The sequence below is a fragment of the Colobus angolensis genome, unplaced genomic scaffold (genome assembly GCF_000951035.1).
Source record: "Colobus angolensis palliatus isolate OR3802 unplaced genomic scaffold, Cang.pa_1.0 Scaffold50, whole genome shotgun sequence".
Taxonomy (NCBI): Eukaryota; Metazoa; Chordata; class Mammalia; order Primates; family Cercopithecidae; genus Colobus; species Colobus angolensis.
The window spans coordinates 1,206,191-1,211,392 of record NW_012118488.1 but is presented as its reverse complement, the minus strand read 5'-3'; the positions used below and the strand labels follow the sequence as shown (position 1 = coordinate 1,211,392).

Here is a 5,202-nt window from a genome sequence, read left to right as displayed (position 1 = left end):
GGGTGACAGCAAGACTCCGTCTCAAAAAAAAAAAAAAAAAAAAGAATGCTGCTGACTGATGAACTGAGTGTTCCCACAGCACTTGGCACTGCATTGTCCACCAATAATAATAACAATGGGAGTATTGGTTATAGCAAACATGTATTTTAGCCCTCAGGGCCAGACACTGCTGTGCTGAGCACTTTACACACACCGTCTCTTTAATCTGTACAACAATCCCATGGGCGATGGATTATCTCTATTTAATATCTGTGGAAACAGAAGCTCAGGGAAGTTGGTAACTTGTCCAGTGACATACAGATAGGAAGTGGGCCTGAGTCAGGATTCAAACCGGCTTCCTCTGAATCCTGCTTAGGAACTTTTTTTTTTTTTGAGACCGAGTCTTGCTCTGTCGCCCAGGCTGGAGTGCAATGATACGATCACTGCTCACTGCAACCTCTTCCTCCCGGGTTCAAGCGATTCTCCTGCCTCAGCCTCTTGAGTACCTGGGACTATAGGCACGCGCCGCTGCATCTGGCTACTTTTTGTGTTTTTGGTAGAGAAAAGATTTCACCATGTTGGCCAAGCTCATCCCTAACCCCTGGCTTCAAGTGATCCTCCGACCTCGGCCTCCTAAAGTGCTGGGATTACAGGCATGAGCCACTGTGCCCAGGTTCTGCTTAGGAACTTTTAAACACTATGCCCTACAGCACCTTCATTTGTTGCATGTCTGTCTCCTTGGTTTTATAAAATCAGGGACTGCTTTTGTTAATTTTTGAAAATCCTCAGACTACGGAACTGATTTGTTAAGCAACTTCTGCATGCCAGACACTCAACGTTGAGTCCTCTCCAGGACCCAGTTTACAGCTGAGGAGACTGAGGCATGGAGAGGGAAAGGACTTGACCAAGGTCACACAGTTGGGACCTGAAACCTGGCCTCTGATTCATCTTCCCTTGTGTCACTGCCCCTCCCCCAGCCCAGTGCCAGGCCCTTGGTGGCACCCAGTGAACAGTCCTAGAATGAAAGAAAGAGGAACCGGCTCTGAAGGTGACTGCTTTCTTTGGGGGCACACAAGGGGCCGGACGGGGGCCATGAACTGGGCCTCCAGCTCCTAAGCCCAGTGTGTGTTCCGCCGGGATCATTGATGAGGAGAGGGATCTAGAGGCTGGGACTGGGGATGTTCTAATTTCCAGGTGCCCAGCTGTCTGTCAGACGTGGGAGCTCCAAGGAGGAGAGGCCGACCTGGTTCCGGGGTGGTCAGGGATGGTGTCTGGGGCAGGCAGAGCCTTACCACGATCTTTAGAGACCTCCAGAGGCTACACAGCATCAGTGGGATTTTGGCCACTGGTGACCAGAAGGGACCTCCAAGCCTGGGAAATGCAGCTGCAGGGGCTGCAGTGCGGATGGGCAGAGGCCCTGGGCTGTGCTGCAGGCTGGGCACTGCCTTTTGCTGAGTGATCATTCAGCCTATGCTCCCAGCCCCACAGGGATCCACCAATCAGACCTGCCTGCTGCTGTGTATTTGCATCTCATTTGCGTGACAACACCCCTTGCTCTGTCCCCAAGTGTGCTTCCCCAGCTCATACCCCATTCCCCATTTCAGGCCCCCTGTGCAGAGCTCCCATGGGAGGGGCAGAAAGGCCCACCTGGGCTGCCAGCCTGCTGCACTATTCATAGCTCAGGGCTGGCGTACTTCACATACTTGACGTTTCTCATGTCTGGCTGGCCCGAGGCCCCTCTGTTGTCTTCCCCTCCCTCCCCTCTTCTCTTTTTCCCCCTTCCCCTCCTCCCTTAACCTCTTTCCCCACCTTCCTCCTCTCAACCAATCTTCCTGAAATCTACAGATGTCCAAGTCCCTCATCATGGAAGAGCCCACATAAGGAAACTGAGGCCTCAGAGAGGGCGGGGCCTGGAGGGAGAAACCGGTAGTAATGAGGCGCATAATGAGGTGGCTGAGAGTCTGGGCTCTGCCCGCATTTTCAATCCCGAGCTGACATTAGCTGTGGCACCATGGCAGATTCCTTAGCTTGCTAAGTTAGACAAGCATTTCAGAAAGTCAAGGTGAGACCTGGAGGGTAAGGGTTGAGTCAAGGGAAAAAGGGGAGGGGGAGGGGGCAGGCAGGCACTGTATTATAATCCAGGGAGAGGGGAACTTGGATGCAGGGAGAAGGCCCTGAGTCTCAGGACAAGGGTTTGGCACATTGCAGAACCCACGAGGAGGGCTCGTGGCTGGAGTGTGGCCAGCTGGGGTGAGGGCGCAGAGCTGCAAAGAGGATTGAAGCAGCTCCCCCTTTTCTCCCCACCCCTTTCTCCCCCACTCCTTTTGTTTGAGCTTGGATCTGGCTCCGCCGCCCAGGCTGGAGTACAGTGGCACAACCATGGCTCACTGCAGCCTTAAACTCTTGGCTCAAGCAATCCTCCCACTTCAGCCTCCCAGGTAGCTGGGACTACAGGCATGCCCCATGGCGCCTGGCTAATTTTTATTTTTATTTTTGTGGAGATGGGGTCTTACCATGTTGACCAGGCTGGTCTCAAACTCCTGGGCTCAAGGGATCCTCCTGCCTCTGTCTCCCCAAGTTCTGTGATTACAGGCATGAGCCACCACCCCCCGCCCCCTTTTCTTCCTTATTCCAGCAGCCCCGACTTCTGGATCTGCTTCCCTCTGAGGAAGGGGTAGGGATATAAAAAGACAAAGAACTGAAGCAGTCCCTGCCTCTACTAGACCCCTCCTGGGGACAGGGTTCTGGTTACCCCTAACTCTCTGAGGAAAGGCTCAATCATTCCTCAACATTCAGAAACAGTGTGCAGAGCACCCACCCTGGGCCAGAAGCCAGGGATTTGACCACCAGCAAAACAGACATGGTCCTTGCCTTCCAGGACCCACAGCCCTGTGGGGAGATGTTGGTCAAAATAAGCTCATAAATAAACAGACACTGACAAGAGGGTGCACAGGTAACTGACCTGGTCTGGGGCCAGAGGAGGTGTGCCTGGGGAAGTGACATTTTTGCTAAGAGCAACAGGGTAGGTAGGAGTGAATCAGGGCATGGGTTGCATTCCAGAAGCAGAATGTGCAAAGGACCTGAGGCTGGAAAGGTGCCTGGTCTTCATAGGAGCTGGAAGGAGGCCAGGGTGGCCAGAGCATAGAGGAAGACGGCCTGGTGGGTGTGGGGACCAAGGCGCGTCCCACAAGGCCTGGTGATCACAATATTAAAATAATCAATCTGGACCATCAGATGCCAGAGAGGTGACTGCCACTTAGAGCAGGGCAGTGGTGTGATGAAGTGAGCAGACTCCAGAGACATCGAGGAAGCAGAGTCTGCTTCAATGCGGGGATGGAGGGCTGGGGCCATAACACCTAATTCTTGGTTCTCAGCCACTTTGTCAGGCTGCTATCCCTGTCTTCATTTTATAGCTGAAGAAATAAAAAAAACTGAGTGACCTTGAGTGATGATCTTGAGGTCACACAGCCAGAAAAGGGTCAGGGCCAGTACCAATGGCAAGTGTGGTCTTTTCTCTGTGTTAGCCTTCTTGATGCCAGGACAGTGGTCACTTTCTCACCAGCCTCCCTGTCCCCACGCCTCAGTGCCCCTGCAGGTCACCCTAGCATTCCCTGCCTAGTACCCGACCCAGTGGAGAGCCAGGAGTTCCAGGTGGTAGGTGCTGTGTGCCACCTTTATTTCCAGAGGTTGTTCTGCTGTTAAATGAGTTAGTGCATTTAACAGCAGCATGTCTGGGGTATAGTAAGCACTCAACAAGTATTCATGACTGTGTGGCTGTTATCCTGTCCCCAAATGTGGGGCCAAGCAGACTGGCAGGGGGAGGTGGAAGGAGGATCTGGAGCGAGGATGATGCCATCTGTCCTCTTCTGACCAGAGAGCCCAGCCCAGGGGGCTCTCTCATGGCAGCGGCCCAGGGGAGGCTGTTTGTCCCTGCAGAGCCACTGTCCCTGCCACCTGTCCAGCTGCCTCTGGGCATCACAGACTGGATTAGGGAGCGGTTCAGTTCATAGGCAGGGCCACATGTGTGAAGGGGAAGGTAGGGGTAACCCAGGAGGGATGGGCAGGGCTGGGGTAAGGGGGTGGGTGGTTTCAGGGGTGGGGCTGAGAGCCTCTCCCTGCAGGGAGCCCCATGTGCTCGGGGAGACTTTCGGAATCTGCTGAGACCTGCCCTGGGAGGGGACATGGTCTCAGCTTGACTGGGACCCATCTCTTGCCTGAAGGAAACCAATGTGTACACCTGTTACCTCTGCCCAGGCTGTGAGACAACAGGAAGCACTCCTGGGGGGCGGGGGGCAGGCGGAGTCACACCTAGAGCTCTCCCCTAGTCTCCTCTGAAGTGTGCTGTCCAGTGTGAGACCTGGGGATGGATTTGCTGATCTTACAGAAGAGTCATTGCAGGCATTCCCTGCCTCTAGGAATGACTGCTCCAGTCTAGTCTGAAAAGGGGCGCTGGGCAATCTCCTTGACCAAAGGGAGACCCCGAGATTCCACAGTTGCTCTGTCTTTCTGCAGAGGATTCTTCTCCTCTGTAGGAGATGGGGAGGGGAACATCCCAGGGCCGGTTGGAGCTGAGGGGCCTGGGGAGCGAGCTTGAGGGAATGAGGACCCCTCTGCTGGCTCTGGGTTGTCAAGGAGACGAGGCATGCCAGCACTGGGCCAGCAGGGGGCTCTGCTGCCCACGGGACCTGCGTATCCAGCAGCCGAGATAATCATCCTTCAGCGTGCCAGTGTGCGGGCTCATTTCCAGGAGTGCCTGCGAGGACCCGGCGGTGTCTCTGTGGGCACGCCCTTGTGTGTATGTTACAGGTGGGTGTGAGCGTGTGGCGCGTTGGAACGGGCATGTGTGTGCTTGGCGGGTTTGAGGACCCCCACACTGAGTCAGGTTTCTGACAAGAAAACACTTCCAAGGTCCTGCTGGCAGCCTTGGAAGAGTTTGTGCATGACTGGGGATGGCAACCTCTGTGGATGGCAGGCCCCCGTCAATGCCAAGGACCTGATGCGTGCCAGGTTCAGGCTGGGCTTTTCCCCTGTTCAGGAACCTCTAGGGCTCCAAAGATGACAGTAGAGACTCTGAGGAGGCGTAGTGACGAGGAATGGCAGGGAAAGGTCTTCCAGGCAGGAGGTGTCCAGCTCCTGGGCAACCTCTGTGGGCAGAGCCTTCTCCTGGGCACCAAGGAGAGCCTGTTCATTTGTTTCATCTTTCAACATTTTTTTTTTTTTTTT

At 54.6% G+C, this 5,202-nt stretch overlaps 1 protein-coding gene across 1 annotated transcript in view; it reads left to right on the top strand.

Annotated features, from left to right (window-relative positions):
• The window catches only part of ARHGAP23 (Rho GTPase activating protein 23), a 104,192-nt gene that overhangs the window by 14,312 nt on the left and 84,678 nt on the right, over positions 1-5,202 (top strand). The window lies entirely within an intron of this gene.